This window comes from Bubalus kerabau, chromosome 1 (assembly GCF_029407905.1).
Source record: "Bubalus kerabau isolate K-KA32 ecotype Philippines breed swamp buffalo chromosome 1, PCC_UOA_SB_1v2, whole genome shotgun sequence".
Classification (NCBI taxonomy): Eukaryota; Metazoa; Chordata; class Mammalia; order Artiodactyla; family Bovidae; genus Bubalus; species Bubalus kerabau.
In genome coordinates, this window is record NC_073624.1 from 50657818 (window position 1) to 50684849 (window position 27032).

At 44.4% G+C, this 27032-nt stretch overlaps 1 protein-coding gene and 1 long non-coding RNA gene across 2 annotated transcripts in view; both read left to right on the top strand.

The window, feature by feature from the left end:
- The window catches only part of SYN3 (synapsin III), a 492105-nt gene that overhangs the window by 118195 nt on the left and 346878 nt on the right, over nucleotides 1-27032 (top strand). The window lies entirely within an intron of this gene.
- LOC129647720 (uncharacterized) lies at nucleotides 13422-16171 on the top strand. The gene is made up of 3 exons (XR_008712461.1): nucleotides 13422-13679; nucleotides 15442-15547; nucleotides 16041-16171. It is a non-coding gene; the product is annotated as an uncharacterized LOC129647720 (long non-coding RNA).

Sequence of the window (27032 nt, forward strand, 5' to 3'; positions counted from 1 at the left end):
TACCATACCATATTTAAATGGACATTATGAATGTTTAAGACAAGAGTCACTCCTCAGACAGTAACAATACTAACAGCTTATACTTAGGTAATGTTTGCTGTGTGCTAGGCACATTAACTCATTTAGTCTTCACATTAACCCTATGAGACAGGCAGAATTATTATCCCAGTTTTATAGAGAAGAACACTGAGACACAAAACATTCACCAGTCTTCCCCATGATCCATCACAGGAGCATTCCTTAGTTAAAGCACAGACCCTGTAGTTCACGATGGTCCCTGCCACTCCTTAATGCCGCCCAGATGTAGAGGTTGAGTGTCAGTTGCCACTTTTCTGCACTTGAAGAACAGTAGAGACTTGTGTTGCTTATGACTGGATGCTGGATCCAGATTGCCAAAGTCCTAGCTCTATCATGTTTTAGCTATGCAAGCCTGGGCAAGTTCTTAACCACTCTAAACCTCATCTGTAACATTCATCTAAAATCATTGGCTCTTTTTGCCTCCAAAGGCTAAATTTAGTCCACGCTACTGGTTTGTAGCCTCTGATTGGAGCATATTCAGATGTGTTGTATTTGCCAGTAGAAGTGAACATGATCCTACAGCAGATGCCAACAGATGTGGAGATTGGAGCTCAGAGAGAGGAAGTAACTTCTCCATAGTGGATAAGGGTACCAGATCTTCCGTTCAAAGCTGGGCCTGTAAATCTGCCCACCAGCTGTGTCATCCTCTTCTTTGCATGTCATGTAAAAGCTTCTATTCCCAGAACCTGGTGTGAATGCTTTGGAATGAACAGCTCTAATGCTTATTAGCAGAGTGACCTACATAAGGTACTTCTTGAGCCTTAATCTTTTCATCCAAAAAATGGGCTAATAACTACTTTCCGTAAGGTTGTGATTTGCAGATATTGACCAATCTTGCATGAAAAACCTGTTTTACCACCTCACACCTAGAAAATATCACTGGCATGGCCAACTCCCAACCATTTTGTTGACTCTGTATTAACACTCAATCGGGTTTAGAAGCCCTCACTGGCTATGTTCCCCGCTCAACTTGGCCCAGCCTGGGATTTGGGGACTGCAGGGAGTACACTCATCATATTGTTTTTCAAATGCGCTCTGTCCTTGCTTATCTCCCAGAACTTCCCTGGACTCAAGGGTTGCATGTGTCTTGCTCAAGAGTTTATCTCAAGCACTAAGCCCTATGCCCCATGCAAGATAAATGTGTTTTGGGAACAGCAACAACTGGGGTAGGACGGGGTGGGCCAATGGAATATGCCATCATTCCCTTACCATTGGCGGGGAATTTAGAGCAGAGTTGGATAGCCGCCAGCTCCCTTGTCATCTGTCCCGACTAAGCTGCAGACTCCCAGTTCTTACAGGGATCTTTAGACACCTCTTCAGAGGCAGGGTACATATTCTCTGGCTCTGGCCATTGCTCTAGTAAAGCTTACTGTCTAATAGGGAGGTCAACATGTGATTTAAAATGTAATGGTATGATTATGCAAAGAGCTGACTCATTAGAAAAAACCCTGATGCTAGGAAAGATAGAAGGCAGGAGGAGAAGGGGATGACAGGACAAGATGATTGGATGGCATCACCGACTCAATGGACATGAGTTTGAGCAAGCTCCGGGAGATCTTAAAGGACAGGGGAGCCTGGTGTGCTGTAGTACATGGGGTCGCAAAGAATCGGACACAACTGAGTGACTGAACAACAACATGGAAAGGACTGGTTGCTTAACAAATGCTGTCCCCATTTCAAATGTGTAGGGCATGAATTTTGTTTTGTTCACTGTATATGCCTTAGAAGAGTGCCTGGCACATAGTAGATAGTAAATAACTAGTCATTGAATGAACAAATTACCATGACATTGACACTGGTTTTTAAAGAATGAACGGAATGTTATGAGGAAATATGCCTAGAGATTTGGCAGTGACCAGGATGAAAGAGAGATGATCTTCTTTGATGATCTTCATCAAAAAAAGATGAAGGAAGATTTGCTCAGAACAAGGATCCATGAGATGGTCCTGGACTGAATGGCAGCTTAAGATTCTTTTTATTCCATTTCCACCCTCTCTTGACTCAAGTCCATCTTCATGTGTTGGTCTCTCAGTTTTCATTGGAAAGTTCTATTGGAGAAAGAGCCAGAAGGGCACACTCAGAATGTTTTAGCTGGAAAAGGCCTCAGAAGTTGTCCTATTCTCCCCTCCTCATTTTACCCATAAAGGGACTAAGGCTTAATAGGGGAGTTAACTTGTCCAAGGTCTCAGACTGGTTAGTGTCAGGGCCAGGACAGGAAGCCAGGTTTTTCAACTCCAGGCCTGTGTTCTTTCCATTATATGAGGACTTTCCAAGCCATTTCAGTTTACTTATTTATTTTTGTTTTAAGCAGCAGAATCCTGTTTTTTCCAAACAAAAGCTTATGTGGATAAACTCAGAGCTGCCCTGGATAAAGCCACATGAAGGGCCAGTGGTGGGTCCATAATCTCCATCATGGACTAGCTCTTCCCTTCTTATACATATGCTCTTTCTTTGATGGAGACAGTTAACATTTTCTCAATCTTGTGAAAGTGCATATAAATGCCTCAATTCCCTAACTCCACACTTGCTTACAAAAAGATTTTTTTCTCCTAAGTCTGTTTGCAAAACCATTGCACTGTGTATGATGCTCTTAGCACAATGCCTGGCACACAGTAAGTGCTCAATAAATGTTCATTTATATCATTTTATTGTGTATTTGGCTCAGTCAATAGAAAGCAGAGAAGTAGGGAGGGGAGCTGCTGCTTGTGGGCCACCTATTATGTGCTGCACACAGAACTAAATGCTTAACCATAATTGACCTCATTGATCTTCCTAACTAGGTCAATATCACTGTCTCCATTTTATAGCTGAGGACACTCAGAGAGGTCAGCTACTTGCCTGTGGTCACACAGATAGTAAGGACTAAGCTGGGATACTGGTCCAGGTTGCTTGACAGCCCATATCCCTCCCTCTCAGACACACACATACAGAAAGCAAATTCAGTATTCTTTCATTTCATCCAGTCCTGACAACAGTACCATTCCTTCATTCAGTGACTCTTTTGAGCACCTACTATGTGCTAGATACTCTACTAAACCCTGCTGCAAGCATATGCTGTGTAGACAGGTGGACAAACACTGGGTGTGTAGTTACAAGAGTGATGAGTATTACCAAAGGGAGAAAAGCGAGTGACTGTGGACATGTTACTATCCCCATCCTATGAATGAGGAAATAGGCCCTCGCAGGTTCAAGACTTACTCAAAAATCACAGGGTAAATAATAAAAATAGCTGAAATTCATTGTGCGCTCACTACACACCTGGCATTTTTCATGAACTCAAATTCTCTTAATTCTATGAAGTAAGTACTGAATTCTCTTGATTTCCCAAAAGGAACCAAAGTCATAGAGCATGAAAGTAACTGGCCTTAGTTTACAGGGCTAGAAAGTGGCTGGTTCAGGATTTGAGCCCAGAGAGGCTGGCTCCAGACCCTGTGTTCTCAACCCATTTGAATCTGTGTGTAACTGGCTTCCCTGCTGCTGTTTCTGCAAGAGGGGAGAGGTGGAAGCAGGTTCCCCATCCCTGCCCTTCAAGGCATCCTGTGAAACCTCTATGTGTAAACTGGATTTGTCATGATTGAGAGCTCTGTTTTAGGAAGGCCAGGGTCCCCGTCCTGGGCAGAAATGACCCTAAAGCAGCATCCTGCAGCGCAGCCTGGCTCAGGAAGAAGTGCCTCCTTGAATCAATGGTGCTTCCCAAGCCTCAGATCTCAGACGATTAGAGGGAGTTTCATGCTTCAAGAATCTAGGGCCTCTCAGGAGAAGAAGGCAAGGTTCTGACTTCTGTCTCACAGAGGCTGGAGCCAGGTCCCGGAGCTCACATTCCTGAGGGGCCCGGGTGCTCTGTGGGTGGGCAGGTGGCTTGTCGGGGTAGGGTCAGGAGTACATCCTTCACAACCTCCCCAGCTTAAGAGATGGAGTGTTTATAGAGAACCCAGAGAGGCAGAAAGAGTTCTCCGAGGGGCAGTTCCCACAGCCAAAGAAGCTGGAGAGAAGTATATTAAATAGGGCCCATCAGAGGAATATAGGGCTCTTTCCAGGAACCTGGGGTGGAGGTAGGACACCACTGGAGAATTTATGATCTCTGAGTCTTCACATGGGGATAATCTCATGCACTTTAAAAAAAAAAACAAAAACTGTTTTAGAAAAGTTAGAGAGTGAGCATGTTCCCTTGCATCATCTCGTGTGAACCTCACAATAAACCTGTGGCCTCTCATCTGTAAAATGAGAATTATGCTCATTATTTAATGAGGTGAGGAGCAAAACGGGGTCAGGTTCAGAGCAAATTTTATGTAGTATTTGCCTCTTTCTCACAAAGTTGTGTGAATTCATAAAAATGATTTAGAAACTAAAAAAAAAACAGCTATGCAGTATTATCTTTTGCTATATTTCTGGGCTTCCTTGACGGCTCAGACAGTAAAGAATCTGCCTGCAGTATGAGAGACTCAGGTTCAATCCCTGGGTCAGGAAGATCCCCTTGAAAAGGGAATGGCTACCCACTCCAGTATTCTTGCCTGGAGAATCCCATGGACAGAGGAGCCTGGTGGGCTACAGCCATGAGGTTGCAAAGAGTCGGACACGACTGAGTGACTGACATTTTCACTTTCATGTTAGTACAATTAATTCAAATCCTGGAGTGATCCCAAAATACTGTGCTTCTTTCTTTGACATATTATTATGGTTTTGTCATCCACTAATTTATGTAAATCTTCCTTGAAGGCAGCTCTTAACCTCCTATCTCTTGTGACAAGAAGGTACTAAGTTTACTTAAGAATGAAAGAAAAATTTTTCCTTTTTTCAATCATGAATGTGCATCTTTAAAGTTTGAGTCATATTCAAATGTGTATATTTCTTGATATTCAAGCTAGACTCTAAACTCCCAAGAGCTGACCCATGTCTAATTCTTAGCTATGAATAATGTTCACTGAGCATTTTTCTGCATGCCAGATAATGTTCTAAGTGCCTTACATGGATTAATTCATTTGATCTTGCTAGCAACTCTTATCAAACATATTGTTAGGATCTCTACTTTAAAAACAAGGAAGCTGACACTTGGAGTGGCTAAGAAATGTTTCTGTGTGTGTATGTGAATGGTGAATCTGGGCTTCTGAGCCAGGTGATCTGGCCCCAGAGTCCTCGCTCTCAGGCACTAACTCTGCTGCCTGTCCTGGAGCCCCAAGCTCAGAGCCCTGCAGCCAGGAGGCACTGGGACATGGCTGTGAGTTTCATTTAAGGTCATTCCCTTCTCTGTTCTTTTTCTCATTGTGTAACCTGGGGAAATGAGGCTTAGAGATGTGAGATAATTGGGTGGGTCAGAAATGTTTTCACTGCAGGTAACTGAAAACTTGACATGTAGCAGCGCAGGCAGTAAAGACACTTCTTTTTCTCACATAATAAGGGTCTAGATGTAGGTGTTCCAGATGGGGAGAGTAAGAGAAGTTGCTGTCAAGGATTCAGGCTCTTCTTGTCTTTCTGTCACTTGTCCTTAAAATGTTGGCATTTTGTTCTCAGGTTCAATACCCCAGTGTCTGGGTTCTCCAGAGAAACAGAACCAATAGGAGGAATCCATAAATATTGAGATTCCCCTGTAAAAGGGATTGACTATCCAGTCCAGTATTCTTGCCTGGAGAATTCTGTGGACAGAGGCAGGCTAGAGTCCATGGGGTTGCAAAGAGTCAGACATAACTGAGCAGCTAACAATTTCAAATATAATATATTTCATTTTATAATACGTACAACATATTACAAATATTGTATATATAAATATATATTGTATATAAATACATATATATACACTTACATATATAACAAGGAATTGGCTTACGTGATTATGAAATCTGGGAAGTCCAAGATCTGCAGTCGTCAAGCTGGAGACCTAGGAAAGCTGACTGTATAGTTCCACCTTGATTCAAAGACTGGAAAAGTAGAAAAACTTATGGTGTAAATTCCAGCCTAAATTCGGGTCCCAAAGCAGGAAAAGATCGATGTCCCAGCTCAAAAAGAGTCAGGCTGAGGAAGAGCAGCTCACTTCTGCTTTTCAAAGTTGAGCAAGGGCTTCATTTAGTCAAATCTGCTTTATATTCAAAATCTTAGCTGCAAGGAAGTCAGGGAAAGACATTCCCAGCATTCCACCCTCCACAGGACAGGAAGACACACACACTTAGAAGAGGCTGGATTTCAAGTGGTGTTAGCTTCATTTCACCCCAGGAAGTACAAAGAAGCTTTAATACATCTTACTCCAGTGGGAGGAAGAGCCAGGAAAGTTAAAACACCTCCTGGCTACCACCACAGTTCCCTGTGGGGAAAAAGCCTCCTCAGAGACATAAAAAATTTGGAGAAAATACTGAAAATATGGCAAAGGATTACTACCTCATATATAACTAGTTCTAATAAATCAACAAAGATGAATATCCCAATATAAGTAAACATATACATCTTCTTCACTAAAAAGAAGAAATGACCTGTGGACACTAGGTGAAAAGATGCTAAATTTCAATAATTACCAAAGAAAACATGGAGGAAACCAGGAGACTTTTTTTTAGAATCAGAAAGATTTAAAATATTGACTTCATGTTGTGAAAGGTAGAGGAGATTGACCTTCCAATACACTATTGATAAAAGCGAAAATTAAGTTTTCTAGTGTGCATGCCAAGTCGCTTCAGTCATGTGCGACTCTTTGTGACCCTATGGACTGTAGCCCACCAGGCTCCTCTGTCCATGGGATTCTCCAGGGAAAAATATTGGAGTGGGTTGCCATGCCCTCCTCCACGGGATCTTCCCGACCCAAGGATTGAACCCGCATTCTCCTGTGGCTCCTGCATTGAAGGCAAATTCTTAACCACTGAATCACCAGGGACACAAGTTTTCTAGAGGACAGTATAATTTTAAATGTTTATAGTCTTTGACCCTCTAAGTTCCCTACTAAAGGCTTTAGGTATGGAAAAAGTTTAAAAATTCAAAAAGATAGACATTCTTCCCAGGACTGAATGTAATAATTTTTAAAAATCTAGATAGGCACCAAGATAATATGTAATCAATAAAAAGGTCTACTTATTTACATTTTAGCCAAAAAAGATCCCTGTGGAACAGTAATTGAAAAGACTATAGGATGGCATAGATGTATAATTTCCATTTTATTTAGAAGTATATGTATTTACATATTGAAAATATGGAAGGAAACTATTGGAATATAAATATTATCTCTGAACCTTAGGACTACTGCATACTTTTACCCTGTTCTTTATATGTTGCTGTGATGTTTGGTATCTTCTTTATTTAAAAAAGCACATGTCATATTGATTAACAGAAAAATCCCTATAAAACTTCTTTCTCCTTTGATGGGGGTAGAGATTTAGCCCTTAGAAACTTGCTGGACACTGTCACTGCCCTTACCCTTCTTCAGAGGCTTTAGAAAATCAAGCTTTCAAGACCCCCTGTAGCAAGGGTGTTTAGTGCCCAGGAATGGATCTTGGGGTAAAGGTGAGAAAGTTGAGGTGATGCCGGAGGAGCAGTGAGGAGGGAGATGTGCTAATTTTAGCATTGCTGATAGAGAGTTGTTCCAGGTTTCCTATAATGTCCCCTCGCACATGCTTAGCTCTTTTTTCCAGCTCCCCACCCCCCAGAGACTGCAGGGCTAATGAAATGCTTCAGATCTCTGCTGCTTTAAATAGAGGTGTTTGGCACCCTTTTAGATGGCAGGTCTCAGCACTCACCCTAGTTAAAAACTCTGCAATGAAGCTACTTGGATGCCAGCTTTCCATTCAACCTCAGTATCTCTAAGGCAAAACTCCTGATCATCCCTAAACCAAGCAGTACCTCCTGCCCCTGAAGTCTTCCAGCTCAGATCCCGAGGCCTCTTGCATCCTTGCTCAATCTTCTCTGTTCTGTTACCTCTCTCTCTTTCTCCTCCCCGCCTTCTTCAGGACAGGGATCTAGGATATATTATTTAAAGTATATTCTATGGGCTTTTTATAGACTTCTAGAACTCTGCCTCTTAAAAGGTATATAAATAATAATAACTGTCTTTTTTTGGTGTCTATTAAATATCAACCACATTATATATGTATTATTTTCTTTTTTTTAATTTATTTATTTTACTTTACAATATTGTATTGGTTTTGCCACACATTGACTAGAATCCGCCATGAGTTTACACGTGTTCCCCATCCTGAACTCCCCTCTCACCTTCCTCCCTGTACCATTCCTCTGGGTCATCCCAGGGTACCAGCCCTGAGCACCCTGTATCATGCATCAAACCTGGACTGGCGATTTGTTTCACATATGATGTTTTACATGTTTTGATGCCATTCTCCCATATCATCCCACCCTTGCCCTCTCCCACAGAGTCCAAAAGACTGTTCTATACATCTGTGTCTCTTTTGCTGTCTGGCATACAGGGTTATCATTACCTTCTTTCTAAATTCCATATATATGCATTAGTATACTGTATTGGTGTTTCTCTTTCTGGCTTACTTCACTCTGTGTAATAGGCTCCAGTTTCATCCACCTCATTAGAACTGATTCAAATGTATTCTTTTTAATGGCTGAGTAATACTCCATTGTGTATATGTACCACAGCTTTCTTATCCATTCATCTGCTGATGGACATCTAGGTTGCTTCCATGTCCTGGCTATTATAAACAGTGCTGCAATGTACATTGGGGTACACACGTCTCTTTTGATTTCTCATTGTGTATGCCCAGCAGTGGGAGTGCTGGGTCATATGGCAGTTCTATTTCCAGTTTTTTAAGGAATCCCCACACTGTTCTCCATAGTGGCTGTACTAGTTTGCATTCCCACCAACAATGTAAGAGGGTTCCCTTTTCTCCACACCGTCTCCGGCATTTATTGCTTGTAGACTTTTGGATAGCAGCTATTTTGACTGGCATGAAATGGTACCTCATTGAAACAATCTCATGGGATGGCAGTATTCCTTAAGATTTAAACAGGCATTTGACAAAAGAAAATTTATAGAAAAGAGCCAATAAGCACACGAAATGGTGCCAAACATCATTAATCATCAGGAAAAGGCAGATAAAAACTATAATGAAATATCAAATTAAAAAGCCTGACAATACTAGCTGTTGGCAAGGATATGGAGTAACAGGAACTCTCAAAAACTACCAATGGGAGTGTAAAATGGTACTACCTTTTTGGAAAATTGTTTGGCTCTTTCTTACAAAGTTAAATATATATGTACCATATAATCCAACTATTCTCCTATTACATTTTTTCTCAAGGGAAATAAAACATGTCTACTAAATGACTTGTACAAGAATTTTCATAGAAATTTCATTCATAATAGCTCGAAACTAGAGACAACCCAAATCAACTGTTGAGTGGATAAACAAAATGTAGTATACCCACAAAATGGAATGCTTTTCAGTGATGAAAAGGCATGAACTACTGAGAGATATGTATTAGTTTTCTATTCTTGGTAACAAACCACCACAAACTTATTGATGTAATATAATAGGTATTTGTTATCTCACAGTCTCTGTGGGTCAGAAGTGGCAGCGTGTCGATCTTGTGTTTTCTCATTCCAAGTCAAGAGTTCTTTGTACCACTAGATCTGCCAGACTTTGTTAAAAGCCTTAAAACAGATTTTAAGAGTTATCATTGCATTTTAAAATTTATCCATATGCATCAGAGTAAATGTACTTAACAATGTTGTTCTCTTAAAACACATAATCCTATGAGTGAACTCTTTGAAAGAACAATGTATGGTCATCCATGAAGATGAAGGCTTCAGAAGGTGTGTGTATACTGTTCATTGCTTGCCTTCTTTCTTGCCTCGTAAATCTTGTGTTTATCCAGATCTTGGCCATGTACTTCAGGGAAGCATAGGCCCCTTCTAGTCCCAGCAGATGAATCTTGATTTGTTTCAGGCAGTTATGATCATTCTGTTCCCACTGAGAGAGATGTGTTTAGGAGAGAGTCTGAGATGCAGCTTTGACCACTGAGGTCAGAGAGACACCTGCCAGGGGATGCTGGAAACTCGACCAAGCTTCTTAAAAGCAACAGAGGGAAGGGGGTTTTCTCAAAGGTATAAGAGTGGGAACTTGGGAGCTACAGTGACTCACTGATGATATGAAGGGGCAGTATGAGCACAAAAGTCCCCAAGAATATGAAGTAGAAGGACATGAAATATGTACGTCCTTAAGGATGACAGTGAACCTCTGATTCCCTTGCCCTGGACTGCCCATCTCAGTAATGTGAGGAATACGTTTTCTTTATTGCTTTGGTCACAGCTGTGATTTGCAGCCAAATGTATGCTTATATGTTCTTACATACATAATATATAAGTAGATAATGTCAAATACTTTTCTTGCACCCAATTCCAGGTACAAAAATTCTTATAAGCCCTTGTATGCACTACAGTACATTCAAAATTAATGGCAGGCAGTTGATGTTATACATTATGTGAATGCTAAGATTAGTTTCATTCTTAGAAATGTTTGTTAACCACTGAAGATTAGGAAAACACCTTACTGTTGTTCTGTAGAGAATTGGTTAAGTAAATTAGGGCACAGCCTTATAATGAGATACTGATCAATACCATTTGTCCTGATACGAAGTGATTTCCAAGATATGCTGAGTAGAAATACAAGAGTCGTAACAGTATACAGAAGACTTTGAAGTATGCAGTCGTGGAAAAATATCTGAAGTTCATTGCTGGACGGTGGTACAGGAAAGGACTGAACAGAACTTCTGCCGTAGATGGACCTGCTGAGGACAGTAAGCGATCACGGGATAAAAGAGTATGCACAGTGGTGGTGGATCAACAACATGGCAATGGCTACAAAGCCAGTGTCTTGGGGCAAAAGCATCAGGGATTGTGTGGGTTTTCAGCAGGGCTGCTGTATGTGGTCTCATATACATGAGATGGTCTATTTTCAAGATACTAAAGCAATTAAAAAAAATATTTGTGGAAACTTTGGCCTATCTCACAAATAAAGTGCTACTTACCTGTCAGCCCCAGTGATTAGCTAATATAACTACCATTTGTCAGGGCTCACCGTGTGCCAGACATTGGCATCCCTGTGTTGGTAGATTCGGTCCTCCTAGATATGAGGTACGTATCATCATCATTGTCATCTTCCTTTTTTACAGATGGGTAAACAGAGGCACAAACATTTTAACTAGTATTCTAGGATTATCAGTTCAGTTCAGTCCAGTCGCTCAGTCATGTCCGACTCTGCGACCCCATGAATTGCAGTACGCCAGGCCTCCCTGTCCATCACCAACTCCCAGAGTTTACTCAAATTCATGTCCATTGAGTCGGTGATGCCATTGAGCCATCTCATCCTCTGTCATCCCTTTCTCCTCCTGCCCCCAATCCCTCCCAGCATCAGAGTCTTTTCCAATGAGTCAACTCTTCGCACGAGGTGGCCAAAGTACTGGAGTTTCAGCTTTAGCATCAGTGCTTCCAATGAACACCCAGGACTGATCTCCTTTAGAGTGGACTAGTTGGATCTCTTTGCAGTCCAAGGGACTCTCAAGTCTTCTCCAACACCACAGTTCAAAAGCATCAGTTCTTTGGAACTCAGCTTTCTTCACAGTCCAACTCTCACATCCATACATGACCATTGAAAAAACCATAGCCTTGACTAGATGGACCTTTGTTGGCAAAGTAATGTCTCTGCTTTTGAATATGCTATCTAGGGTGGTCATAACTTTCCTTCCAAGGAGTAGATGTCTTTTAATTTCATGGCTGCAGTCACCATCTGTAGTGATTTTGGAGCTCAGAAAAATAAAGTATGACACTGTTTCCACTGTTTCCCCATCTGTTTCCCATGGAGTGATGGGACCAGATGCCATGATCTTAGTTTTCCGAATGTTGAGCTTTAGGCCAACTTTTTCACTTTCATCAAGAGGCTGTTTATTTCCTCTTCAATTTCTGCCGTAAGGGTGGTGTCATCTGCATATCTGAGGTTATTGATATTTCTCCTTGCAATCTTGATTCCAGCTTGTGCTTCTTCCAGCCCAGCGTTTCTCATGATGTACTCTGCATATAAGTTAAATAAGCAGGGTGACAATATACAGCCTTCACGGACTCCTTTTCCTATTTGGAACCAGTCTGTTGTTCCATGTCCAGTTCTAACTGTTGCTTCCTGACCTGCATATAGGTTTCTCAAGAGGCAGATCAGGTGGTCTGGGATTCCCATCTCTTTCAGAATTTTCCACAGTTTCTTGTGATCCACACAGTCAAAGGCTTTGGCATAGTCAATAAAGCAGAAAAAGATGTTTTTCTGGAACTCTCTTGCTTTTTCCATGATCCAGCAGATGTTGGCAATTTGATCTAGGATCATACAGCTGTTAAATGTTGGAACCAGGACTTCAAACAAAGTCCATGTCCTAAACAATTTACTAATTAACTTCTGGGGCTATTAAAAGGATTAAATAAGTTCATGTATGCTTAACTGGTATTGGCTTTAACCAGTGGTCCCCAAACAGTAGTCCATACATCAGCAATGCTAGATATTTGTTAGAAGTGGTACTTAAATTCTTAGAAACGTTTCCCAGGTTTAGATAAACCTGGTTTTACATGTTGATATGTTCCTTGGTTGACATGAATATAAGCATTTATGCTGGTGGGACTTCGCTTATATCAGATGAGAATAAGTCCATACCAGCTGAACCTTGAGGAAAGATACCTAAGTATTGTAGATATACTTCCCTCCTTGCTTTCTTGTCCAACAGGTATTTATGGACTCAGCAGGAAATTATCCTGTGATCTATCAATGATGTCCTACATGGACCTAATGGGTACCAAGACCCTACCATTCCCGCCCTGGCTGTATGATCTGTGCATGCCAACACTGGCTAAGTAATTTCTCCTCCCAACACAGTTGCTTCTTAGGAAAGAGATCTCAAACTCCTTCCTTCCTAGATAACAGATGCTTAGTAACGTTCTTTCACATAGTAGATGCTCAGTAATGTCTCTTGATGATGAAGTCATCGCAGCTCACCTGCTGACAGCTGTCTTTTTAGCAAAAAGCACCTAACAGGAGCTCCAACTGTTAAAATCACCTGGAAAGCTTCTAAAAACGCCAGCCTGGGGCCAATCATATCAGAATATCAGGGGTAGGAGAAGAAGGGGAAGGATTAGGTGTGAGTAGTTTTGCAAGCTCCCCAGGTGATTTCAAGATGCAGCCAAGATGGAGAACCCCTGAGCCAGAGTGAAGACGCCACATTGCAGAGTGTTCACCTGATGCACACCAGATCAGCAGAGGGCCACAGGTGGAGACCTGGTGGGGAAAGCCCAGATAGGCTGCCTCAAAAGCTGCCCTCCACTTCTTAGATTAGGCCTGTGAGCCAAGCTGAAAGCAGCCAGAATCCTGTCTTAAGAAGTTCCTGTGCACAATGGAAGGTGCAGCTGGAAGCACTTATGCTGGAAACCCTGACTGGGTAATAGTCCTGAAAGTATTGCCATATGTCTCCAGCAGGGAGGGCAGGGCCTGCGCTTGTTCCTCCACCCCCTACAGCTTCCCTTCCACCAGCAGCTCGGTCATCACCCGTGGGAGCCCCCAGTGCAGCTTCATCAAATGATTTTATGAAGCATCTAGACTTTCCTTGCAGGAAGCCGGGCCCTGGAAATGCAGGTAAAAGTCCAACATCAGCCCAGTGGAGTTCACAGCCTAGAAGGAGAAATGAGCAGTGAATCCACAACTAGAATGGGATGTGATAAGTGTCAGGATGGAGAAAAGCACAGAAAGATAATAATAATGTGATTGATTGTGTGAGAGCTTTGGGGAGGAGGTTTGAGGGGGCTCCAGCAGTCTTCTGAGGAGAAGTTGTAGAAACATTGAGGCTTTTTTTTCCCTTTTGAAATATTCATATATATTTTTTTAAGTTTTCAATAATTTTAAGCATAAAGTTGAACACACAAATTTAACAAATATTAATATTTTGCCATATTTACTTCAGATCCTTTAAGAAAACAGTTCTAAACTATTTCAAGCATAGTAGAAGTTGAGAGAATAATATAACAAACACCCATGTATTGAGGTGGTCTGGTGAGGAGCCAGGCTTCAGGGCTCTGCAGTGGGACATTGGAGAGGTGACTTAAGCCTTTTGTTTCTCTGTCTTATTAAAACAAAAAAACTACCTCTACAGGTAATTGTCAGGATTAATTAAGGTAAAGCTCTTTAAAAGACAAAAGTTCCTCACACACACTATGTGCTTAATAAACATTAACTATTGTTATTTATGTGCTCATGACCCTGCTTGTCAAATCAACATTCTGCTGCATTTGCTTTATAAAGTGGGCTTCCCATGTAGTGCTAGTGGTAAAGAACCTGCCTGCCAATGCAGGAGATAAAAGAGATGCAGGTTCCATCCCTGGGTTGGGAAGATCCCCTGGAGGAGGGCATGGCAACTCACTCCAGTATTCTTGCCTGGAGAATCCCATGGACAGAGCAGCCTGGAGGGCTACAGTCCATGGGGTCACAATGAGTTGGACATCATATCGTAGCTGCTTTTAAAGACCCCTCTGTGCACACTTCCCTGTTCTAACTGCTAAGGAAGAATAAAGGTTAGCTAGGAGGTCAGTGTCCAAACGTCCACTGCAGGATATGGGCCAGGGGAGAGCCTGACTTCTGAGAAAACCCTCCAGTATGGTCAGAAAGGAAGGTGATGGAAGGAGGCAGGAGAGGTGCTGGGTGTGTCAGCGGGGGCCGTGATGAGCCCATTTCCCTCCAGAGAGGACCCACCCAACTCTTTTCTCTCTCTCAGGAAACCCCTGGGGTCCCTTTTAATGGCTCCTTTCAAAAAAAACGTAACCTCACCCATACTTGCTCCTCAGCCTGGAAAATTCCACCCTGTACAGGCTAGCTTTAAGAGAAGAGAGTCCCAGGGGAGCTGCAGGAAGGGGGCTTAGGTGCCCTAAGTACCCTGGAGGCAGGAAATGAGTGAGTGAGGGCTGTAGCCGGGCCTGAAGCACTCAGCCCCCCCGTGGCCCCAAGTCTGTTTCAGTGAACAGTTAGCTTGGGGTAGAACTCCATGGGAACTATGCACCCTACCCCTACCAGTTGGACACTTTTGCTGCCTGAGCTGATGGAACCCCCTGACTTGTTGAGTAGTTAGCCTGATCAGAGGCACACATGGGGTTCATCAGGCACAGACATTTGTGGACAGGGCTTGGGGACAAGCGTGTACTAGCACCCAGTCTCGGTTGGAAATGTGCTCTCCCATCACTCCTCAGCAACACCATCATTTTTTATCTAACAATGGGCTTTCCTCCATGCCCCCCTCCCCTGTGCATCTCCGGCATCCGCTCCAACCCTGCTGAGGAACAGCTGCTTGGAGGCCCGTCTCTCATCAGCTGCCTTATCTCCCTGATGAATAATGTTCCCCTTCCCGCAGAGGCAGCCTGGCAGGAGGCCCACCCCCAGGGAGAAGCAGGCTGCTGACAAGCCCTGGAGCCCAGGCAGCTGTCAAAAAGTGGGGTGCTCCCCTGGGCCCTCAGATGGTAAGGACTGAATCCCTGCCTCATAGAGCCATGCCACCTGAGGCTCCACGACCATGAAGAGCTGCACCTCACCAACCCAGCCATTCTAAGCACACCTCACACCATTTTGATGCAGTAACCAGTCTGGGTGCCAAGGAGACAGAGGTCCATGGGTCCTGCTCCACAGGGGTAGGGACTGCTTATGGGAAATGTGATTTGTACTTAATGGTACAGAGTTCTGTGTTTTATAGTTCTGTGACCAAGAGAGTGCATTGAACCTCTCCAAGTCTCGGTTTTTCCCATCTGCAAAATGGGCTAATAATAGTGCTGTGTGGATGCTGTGGTTCTCTGAGACCCCCTTTGCCAGCTAGTGTACCAGTCCCAACGCTGTGAGTGCCATGGTAACAGCTATACCTCTGGTCTTCTCCAGAGCCTTTGACTTAAGGTATTAGCATCCCTGAGGCATCTGAAAGGCTATCTCCTTCTGCCACCCTCCCTCTCCTTCTCCCATCAGCCAAGCTGGTAACTGACTAATGCTGGGGACACAGAAGGTGAGCCTCTTTCCTCAAGATGGGATAACTCCATGGGACTGTGCTCCAGAAATCTCTACAAATCAAGCCAAGACTAGACCTTAGCCATGACTACATCCATCCTCAGCCCTTTCCCCTTCCTGTCCTGCTTCTCTCACCCACTTACCCGCTCAAGAGCACCTTCTTTCTCCTCCATGGATCATAGGCTTTGGAAGACTGTTTCAGGCACCACTTCTAGGGGACCCAACCAAGACAAGTACCCACTTCACAGGAGCTCTGTGTGAGAATTCTATAAGATAAAGCTTAAAAATCCCTGTGTGGGGTCCTGCCACTCAGCAAGTACCAAATAGCCAGTGATTCTGATTCTTATAAACTACTGCTATGTGACAGGATGTCACAAGGGAACTCGGGCAGATATGCCAGAGAGGTGAGTGTTGAAAGCCTCAGTTCCAAGACTGGAGTTGGAAGCAGGGCCCTAGGAGGTCATGTAGCCAAACTGTCCTTTACAGTGAGGAAACTGAGGCCCAGAGAGGAGAAGCTGAGGTGTCAGAGGCCCACAGCAAGTCATGAGCAGAGCTGGTACTAGACTGCGCCACGTTTCCCACCCCTTGCCCTCCCACTCACCTGCCTTGCTCTTTTGGTGTCTTGAGATGCTGTGTCCCTGCTAGTTGTTGAAGTGCTGCTGACTTTAGATGGGCCAGGACCCTGGGAAGGGAAGTTGGAGCACACTCCCAGTTCCACACACATGGCCCTGAGCACCTACTGGTACTGGACACCTGCCGGGCGCTCAGAGGCTTGGCATTACAGATGGACATACCACCTCCTCGTCATTCAGAGATCTCACTGTTTTTAAAGTGTGCGTGTGTGTGTGTGTTGGTTAACGTTTATCCCAGGAAGTAAATAATACCAGCCTATTCTACAAGGAACATTTTATTGACTGAGCTTTGAAAGAACAGTAAGAGCAGATAGATGGGAAAGAACATTCCTGGACTCACTTTTTATCATATTAAATAAGAAGGATGTACTTAATTTTCATAATAGTCTCTTTGAATAGCCTGCTGTCCTTGTTTTCCCCAAGTATGTGTTGAATTACAAAGGTGAGACAGATTGTGGCTTCTGCATATAGCTGGAGTCCTGTGGGGTTGAAGTATAGAGTGCATATTGTTATCCATGTGACCAACCCAGGCTTCCCTGGTGGCTCAGCAGTAAAGAATCTGCTGCAATAGAACCAAGTATTCACTATTAATTCATTTAACAAAAAATACTGGGGAACTTTTAATTGTCAACTTGTGCTTAGATATAAGAAGCAAATGTAAATATGAATATCGAAATCTGTAAAACTTAGAGAAAATTATGTACTGCAATAATAGTAAAGGTTCTTAAATAAAAACTATGATATACTTAAAAAAAAAAAAAGAATCTGCCTGCAATGCAGGAAACCTGGGTTCTATCCCTGGGTCGGGAAGATCCCCTGGAGGAGGGCACAGCAACCCACTCCAGTATTATTGCCTGGAGAATTCCATGGACAGAGGAGCCTGGTGGGTTGCAGTCCACGTGGTCATAAAGAGTTGTACACAACTGAAAGACTGAGCATACACGTCCATGTGACCAGAGATGACCACAGTGGAACTGGAGAAGTAGACTTTTTAAAATCAAACCAGACTCAGGATTCTGTGTTGGTGATACGGCAATTGGGCTTGAATCTGCACACAGGAGACAGCATCTAAAACCAGGAGAGCAACATACTCAGATGTGTGTCCCATAAAAAATGTCTCTGGGCAATGTGGAGAAGAGACTTGAAACACTGGGTAAGAACCCTGCTCCCAGATAGAGGCAGTCTTGGACAGGTGAAGAGTTAACTAGGAGACCACAACCTGTGAGCAGTTAGGAGATGCTGTGTGAGGAGTTTCCATGTGAGCCGAACACCCTGAAGGTATGGGAATGGAGGATGGGGAGGAATCATGAGGAGGTAGGATTTGAATTGGAATTTTTGAGGGGCAGTTTCCTAAGCATGGGTTTCCCTTGTGACTCAGCTGTTAAAGAATCTGCCTGCAACGCGGGAGACCTGGGTTTGGTCCCTGGGTTGGGAAGATCCCCTGGAGAAGGGAAAGGCTACCCACTGCAGTATTCTGGCCTGGAGAATTCCATGTACTGTATGGTCTATGGGGTCACAAAGAGTCAGACACAGCTGAGCAACTTTCACTTTCACGTGGGCTTCTCTGGTGGTTCAGATGGTAAAGAATCTGCCTGCAATGCAGGAGACACTAGTTTGATCTCTGCATTGGGAGGATCCCCTGAAGAAGGAAATGGCAACCCACTCCAGTATTTTTGCCTGGGAAATTCCATAAACAGAGGAGCCTGGCGGGCTCCAGTCCATGGGGTCGCAGAGTCAGACATGACTGAGCAAGTGACATACTTCCTAGGCATAGGAAGTTGCATGGACAGAGCACAGTATGAATGGATGGAAGATGAGCATGGGGGCAGCAGGGCCATGGACCTTGGTGTAAGGACATTCTAGGAGCAAGGAGGAGATGGAGCTAAAAGGAAGCCCAGGCCGCTAAAAGGAAGCACTGAGCCACCAGGGAAGAAGTAGGAACTCCTGCCTGTGGGCAGTGAGGCTGCCAGGGGTTTGAACAGCAGAGTGGCAGGAGGGAACCATTATTTCAAGATTAGTGCAGGAGTGGAATGTAGATGAGGGTGGTGGTGGAAGAGAGGACCCCTCCTCCCCAAGTTGGAGACCATACACTACTAGCTTTCAGGTCACATGTCTTATCTAGAAAACGTTGGTCTGCACATACAATGTGGCCCCATGTTTTTTTAAAATGAAAGATTTTACACAAAAACACTTCACATAAAAGGCAGGTTTCTGGCTTCATTTGAAAACCAGAGGATTTGGTAAGACTGACCCAGTATTTCCATGTGGCCACCACATGCTGGAGTTGGGTCACAGTTGTCCTCCGTAGGTGGAGCCTTGAGTCTCATTGGAGTTTTTCCCATAGCAGTTCTGCTTTATTTATTTTTGGTGTATGATTAAAAAAAAAAAAATTTTTTTTTTTTTTTTTGATGAGCCATCAGCCTTTAAGTTACTGAGAATTTCTTATAAATATCCAGAATTGGACTTCTTTAGAAAGTCATTAGGGCCACCTGGGACCTTGTTCCTAGGTGGGCTTAGCAGCTAGAGCAAAAGCTGTTTTCTATTTTCACCAGCGCCCACTTCCCCCAGCTCTTCACAGAGGCCTGCGTTAGCTGCCGTCTGTCATAAAGATTGTGTTCTCCTACAGGAAGATGGAACGTTTCTAGTGTTCAAGTCGTTATCGAAAGTGGGAAAATGAAAGAGAGAGTAAGGGGCATGCATGCTTCTAAAAAGAAGGAAGAAAAGTTATGACCAACCTAGACAGCATATTAAAAAACAGAGATGTTACTTTGCCAACACAGGTCCATCTACTCAAAGCTGTGGTTTTTACAGTAGTCATGTATGGATGTGAGTTGGACTGTAAAAAAGCTGAGTGTAGAAGAATTGATGCTTTTGAACTGTGGTGTTGGAGGAGACTCTTGAGAGTCCCTTGGTCTGCAAGGAGATCCAACCAGTATACTGGTGTTTTGTTTTTTTTTCCCAACCAATATATTCTAAAGGAGGTCAGTCCTTAATATTTATTGGAAGGACTGATGCTGAAGCTGAAACTCCAATACTCTGGCCACCTGATGAGAAGAGCTGACTCTTTGGAAAAGACCCTGATTCTGGGAAAGATTGAAGGCAGGAGGACAAGGGGATGACAGAGGATGAGCTGGTTGGATGGCATCACTGTCATGATGGACATGAATTTGAGTGTACTCCCGGAATTGGTGATGGACAGGGAGGCCTGGCGTACTGCAGTCCATGGGGTCACAAAGAGTCGGACATGACTGAGTGACTGAACTGAGCTGGACTGAACTGATCCTTCTAGAAAAGGTTGGAGAGAGCATTGTAGAAATGAAGACTGTTGCTGCGTTTAATTTCAAAGAGAGTATCTGTTAGAAGAAGACCACCGAGGACACTGCTAGCAAAGACGGCTCACTCTCCTGGCCTGATGTTACCTGCTTGGGCTCTGCTGGCATTTAGCTTGAGAATCCCTGGGACAGAGACCATGAGGTCACATCACACTTGGCTTTCAACAGTCTGGATTCTGAGCTTCAAAGAGGAGTGAGAGGAGGGACTTGTGACTGGGATTAGGAGATAAGGAGGTGTGTTGAGATGTCCTGAACCTAAGGCAATGGGAGGGAAAACCAGAGTGAGAGAGGGGAGCTGGGTACAGGAGAACACCCTAGACACTTCTGGAGTGGGGAGCGGTTCCTTATGTGGGGGTCAGAGAGAAGAATCACAGATGACTTCAGGGTGATAGATCCTGGGTTGCTGTGGGCCTGGGGGTACTTTGACAGAAGTCAGGAGATCCTCAGAGGGGAGCCTGATGACTTGGGGTTCAGGAGGGGTGAATTTGAGGTTATAAGGATGATGCTGGTGGCACCCTGGCTATGCACATCAACTTGAAGCACTCCGGTCCATGTGGAGCTTGTTCTTACTGTGCTTAATCTCTCAGTGCCTTAGTTCCTTTTTAAAAATTATTCCTTCTCTACTTTTATTTTGGACTTCCCTGGTGGCTCAGATGGTAAAGCGTATGTCTACAATGCAGGAGATCCAGGTTCGATCCCTGGGTTGGGAAGATCCCCTGGAGAAGGAAATGGCACCCCACTCCAGTACTATTTCCTGGAAAATCCCATGGACAGAGGAGCCTGGTAAGCTACAGTCCATGGGGTCGCAAAGAGTGGGACACAACTGAGCAACTTCACTTTACTTTTATTTGTATTTAATTTTAATTAAAGTATAGTTGACTTACAATATTATATTCGTTTTACATAAAGAACTCATAGTGATTTGATATTTTTATGAATTAGTGATGATTTCTTGAAAAATAAGATTATTGATAGTCTCCTTCTTATAGGATCATTGTGAGGATTAAAAAGAACATAATTTTTTAAAAAAAAAACATAATTAAAAGCCTACAAATGACTCCTGGGACAGAGGAGGTGCTCTGTAAATCTGAGTCATTTCCACTATTGCCTGTGAGGACAAGGTGGGTGAACGCACTGAATAGAGGTGATTTTCCAGGGCAGGGAACCAACCTTGTGCCTTGGAAAAGAGCCAATCAGGGTAAAAGACACAGTGAGGAGCCAGGAGGGAACAGCTGGGAAGCAAGGGGAGAGCGTCTTCAGTGCCGGGCAGATGGTAATCCCGCTGCAGAGGACCAGGGTGAATTTGCCCCCAGAGAACTCTTGGCAATGTCTAGAGACATTTCTAGTTGTCACTGCTGGGCCTGGGTGTGCTATTGCATCTATTAGGTAGAGGCCAGGGATGGTCCCAACACCCTACAATGCATAGGATGGCCTCCCACAACTAAGAATCATCCAGGTCCACGGTCAATAGTGCAGAGAGTGGAAAACCCTTCTCCAGAGCCAACAGCTTCCAGGTTTGACTCCTGGTTCCAACAACGACAGCTGTGGGGCCTCGGCAAGTTCCTTAACCACTGTGTGCCTCAGTTTTCTTATCTGGAAAATGGGGATGAAAATAACAGCTCCTTAAATGAGTCAGGCTTGAATGAGTGAAGATATACGGAGGGCTTAGAATAGAGGCTCACTGAACATTAGCTGTTTATCAGAAATCAGGGAAAGGGAGGGCATAGCAGAATGTATTTGATCTTGGAGTTTGGCTTTTAGGAATGACCTCAGTGTGAGTTCACTAAGGTGGAAAGGGGACTGGCAGCTGGATGCAGAGGGTGGTGGAGATGGGTGCATGGGAACTGGGGCTGTAGGCACATATTGTAGCGATGGGAGAGAGTGGAGGCGGGGCTAGTTATGGCCGCAAGCCCTAGTGAAGGGGATTGTTTTACCTTCAGTTACTTGTTTATGCCAACTATAATTTTGGTTAATGTCCAAACCATGGTATAACAAAAATGGAAATTTTCAAAACAAAATTACCTATAGCCTCACCACCTTAACGAATGAGCAATGTTCCATCTGCCCTCCAGTCTTGTCATGTTTATGGTGCTTTAGTCATAACACAGATTCTCTTTTCTATTGTTTTATGTCATGTGAAATGGTCCCATAAGCATTTTCCATGATGTTACATCATTGTTACATTTATCATTTTTTTCCAAAAATGGAGATAAACATCATTGTTTTTTCATAGTTGTAAAAATGCTTTGTACTCTTTTTTTTTTTAATATACAGATAGTACAAAAAAGTCTGAAGAGAATGTAAAACCCCCCATTTCCCATCCCACCCTTCAGAGATAGCCAGCTTAGCGCTTTTGCTGAACATCCTTCCAAATAAATCTCCATACACTTATCTATGTGTTGATTTGTTAACTCTTTTACATAAAGTTCTGTAAACATTTCTTAACTGTCATTCATTTTCAGCCTTGAAGCAAAGGTTTTCTTATTGTTGGAGTCAGGGTTGTTTTTTTGGGAAGTGAGGAGGGGGCTGTGGATGGATATGCACAAGAAGAAAGAAAGCCAGGAAGCTGCTAGAAAGAGGAAATACTGCGGGTGTGCAGAGTATTTGTTTCCTGAGGCTACTATAACTAAGTGCCAGAGGCTGGGCAGCTTACACAACAGAAGTTTATTCTCTCCTGGTTCTGGAGGCAGGAAGTCTGTGATCAAGGTGTCAGCAGGGCCGTGCTCCCTCTCAAGGATCTAGCTGAGGATCCATCCCTGTGTCTTCCTCATTTCTCGTGGTTGCCAGCAATCCTTGACATTCCTTGACGTGTTGCCAGCAATCCTTGACATTCCTTGATGTGTCGACTCATCGCTCTAATCTTTGGTTCCATTGTCACGTAGCGTTCTCCTCTTCCTCTCTCTGTCTGCATCCAGATTGACCTTCTCTTATAAAGATCTAGGCGTTGGGTTAGGCACTCTACTCCAGTATGACCGCACCTTAACTTGATTAAATCTGTGAAGACCTGTTTCCAAATCAGGTCACACAGCCAGGAACAGGGCTCAGGACTTCGATGTATCTTTTGGGGGCTTACAGTTCAACCCATAACATGTGGGATCCCCCGGGTGATGGAGAAGGATGGAGCAAGGGTGGAGTCACAAGAACTTCTCTGAAATGAAAGGGAGAAGAGACTGAGATAAGGAGACCGATATTCTGAGGCTTAGAACAGAGACGAGGAAGCCTCCTTTCTCCAGCAACTCGTGTCTATGTTTTATTAACCTCCTAGTAGTTTACAAAGAGAGTCCCGAGACTCAGAGAGAGCCTGGTTGTGTGTAAGCGCCGCCGGGCCTCCCCCTGCTGCCGTCGCGCCGTGTGGCTGGCAGCTGCCGTGTGGGCCCCGCCAACCCCACTGCGGCCTCCTGCTGTCTGCTCCTTGCCAGATTGCTGGTCGGCCACCACCTCGTTTCTCTTCGTCCTGGACTAATTTCTTGCAGTCCTCGGGCTGGCGGGAAACATCGCGAATTCCTAAAGCCCTTCCATATGGCCCATTCAAGGCTCTGCATCTGCCTAGCACGCACATCTCCTCTGTTCTGCCCTTGCTGCGCAGTAGTGGTCCATAGCCTTCAGGAGCGTGCATTCCCCTTTGCTTTTCCTCAGGACACCTGTTATGGTTGGTGTGCTCAGTTCTCTTGGTTTCCTTCCCACAGATTTGGTACCTAAGGTGGTATTTTCAGAGGTGGAGGGGGATGGGGAAGGAGTGTGAGAAGTGGGAGAAGTTCGGAGGACACCGGAAGTCTCTGCTGGTGGGTACAGATATCAAAAGCCCAGAGCCTTCCCAGCCATGGCTGGGGTCACGTCTGGCTTTGATTGGTCAACATGTGACCAAAGTTAGCAACACTGTCCCTTAGTCAGCCTGGGTCTTTCAGAAAAGGGACTGACAAAATAGCAGTCAGGTGGCTGAGGATAATGAGGCTTCTTCATATTAACTTAGGCCCCAGGTAAAGCCCAATCAAAATCTTTTCTGGCCACTGCAGGCTTCTGCATATTGAGGGAATTATTAAGCTTCTCCAATAATGAAAAGTGACACAGCCTTTGGCCCCCCACTTCTTGACACTGCCTGGAGCACCTGGTAATCTCCCAGCAATGCATACCTGTCCCGTCTCTACCATTTAATTGTATGTTGTCCTTGAGTTACTCTCCAGCATCGAATGCTGCTTCCGAGAAAAGACCTGGGATCAGAAACCCATATAACATAGCTCATTTTAAGTCTAAGGAATAAGAAAACCCAGGTACAGCCTCTAGCCAGGATGTGCCAGCTTGTGTGGGACTGAAGGAGGCCTTCTTGCTCAGGCATGAAAGACACAGGACATGTGTCCAGAGGCCCTGTGGAAGCAGAAGAGTGGGAAGAGGTTCACGAGAGTTGTTGGGATGTTCACCCAACCATATCTCTTGCCACCACCTCATTAGACTTTATACCCCTGCCATGTAACCAATTACAGACTTTGCCACTTCCTCCCAATACCAGTCAGAACAATAGTGAGGGCAAGCACCAGACCCACTTTAAACCAGTGTAGGCAAAATAGGATACTTAACAGCTCAAGTGGGAAGATCCCCTCATAGCTCAGTTGGTACAGAATGTGCTTGCAATGCAGGAGACATGGGTTCGATCCCTGGGTCAGGAAGATCCCCTGGAGAAGAAAATGGCAACCCACTCCAGTATTCTTGCCTAGAGAATCCTATGGATGGAGGAGCCTGGAAGGCTACATGAGTTCTCAGGAGTTGGACATGACTTAGTGACTAGACCACCACCAATGGCGCAAGTAACTCAGAAGATAAGGGTGGCCCCAGTGTCAGGCTCAGGAGGACTCAGGGGCTCAGTGAGGCACACAGGCTTGGTCTCCCTGTTACAGGTGGGGTCCTTTCATGGAGCAGGAAAACGCTGTCTGTCAGCCCAGGTGATGTCACTCAAGCTTAGCTGGCCACTCAAGGAGGATTGTGACAACCCTTTTGACATCAGCAATGCAATCCTTAGACCAGTTACTGCCGAGAGGAAGCCAGTTCTTTGATTGGAGAGAATTTTATTATGGAGTCTATTTCCCCCAAAAGAGAAGGATACTGAGCAAATAAAACCGATCACAGACCAGTCTTCTCACTTCAGGGATCCCTGAATTCAGTTGCAGGTGCTGTTCCCTCCACCTGGAAACCCTTAAAAACCTGTCCATGTGACAAACCCCTACCTTCCTTTCTTGACCCAAGCCCTCGGGCACACACTCATCCACACCCTCCCCAGGGAGAGTTGGACCACCTTAGTGTTTTGTATTTGCCTCTGTTGTTTCACTCACTCACTTTTTCATTTGTTCTTTTAGCAAATCTTTATCCTTTAGCATTGCACCCACCTCCTCTCGGACTGTAAGTCTTGAGAAAGCAGGAATGATGTCCCAATTATCCTAGGATTTCCAGCCTCTACCGTGGTGCTTGGCCCACTGTCAGGGCCTGAAACTGCTGACTACATCCTTGGATGGTGGGGTGACATGCAGGATGTGGCTATTCCCTGACTGGACAGAGAACCTTGGGTGCTGGGTGTGGAGGGAGGAACTGCATGCTGGTGTCTCTAATTTTTCACCTTCCATGCAAATCCCAGGCTGTGTGGAAGACAGTGTGCATTCTGTGCAGCAGACAATGGCAGAATTTGAACTGTGACACATGCTTGGTTTGCTCTGATACAGTACTCATGGAGAATGTTTATTTCTCACATATTGTGTCTGAAGATCTTAAGCAGTCATGGGGTCCAACTTGCATGTCCTAGGGTTAAAAATTTCTTGGTGATGCTAACGTACCTCCAGGAACACAGGACTCATTGTAAGGCAGCCGACTGGCTATTAGGGTCCACGTGTTAATTTCCTGGCTACTTTGGCCATCAATCCTATTTCTCTTCTCTAGGACCACGATGAAAGAGACCGTTTGTTCCTTTTTCTACTTTGCATTCACTCATTCTTTCATAATAGTAGTGTTAGTCACTCAGTTGTGTCTGACTCTTTGCAACCCCATTGACTGTATTTGCCAGGCTCCTCGGTCCACTGAATTCTCCAGGCAAGAACACTGGAGTGGGTTGCCTTGCCCTCCTGCAGGGGTCTTCCCAACCCAGGGATCCAAGCCAGGTCTTCCTCACTGTGGGATTCTTTACTGCTCTGCCACCTGGGAGGCCCTCCTTCTTTCATGTGTTCGAGCATTCATTAACTTCATCATTCATTTAAAATTACTGGTAAGGACCTGGGCAGGTCCCCTGTTCTCATTGAGCTGACATCTTTAGAGGGGAGAGACAGACAATAAACAACTAAATATGTAAACTGGAGAAATACAGTTGTCGTAAGAGCTGTGAAGAAAATAGGGCAATATGAGCGTTGAAGAAAATTTCAGTAGAGCTAACAGGACAGGTGTCCTTCAGGAAATGAATTTAAGCCAATAAGTGACAAGAATGAGGCAGCCACACACCATTTGGGAAAAGAGCTTCCAGGAAAAGAAATTAAAGAGAGGAGCAGTTGTCAGTGTGGTTTGTGAAGGTGCTGCTGCTGCTAAGTCACTTCAGTCGTGTCCGACTCTTTATGAGCCTGTGGACCGTAACCCTCCAGGCCCCTCTGCTCATGGGATTCTCCAGGCAAGACTACTGGAGTGGGTTGCCGTGCCCTCCTCCAGGGCATCTTCCTGACCCAGGGATCAAACCTACCACTCTTACACCTCCTACATTGGCAGGCAGGTTCCTTACCACTCGCGCCAGTTGGGACGCCCTTGGTGGAGGTGAGGGAGGAGTAAAGTAGAAATGAGATGGAGAGGCAGGCAGGGGCTTCGCAGCCGAGGTAAGGAGGTGAGCATTTGTCATCAGAAAGACGGAAGCCTTCTGAGGGTTTTGAGCATGGAGCTGATGTATAATTTTAAAAGAGCACTTGGAATATGGAAGCTTGAGGTAGATTCTCAAATCCTGGAAGACAAAGTGGAGGTTGCTACTACTTTAT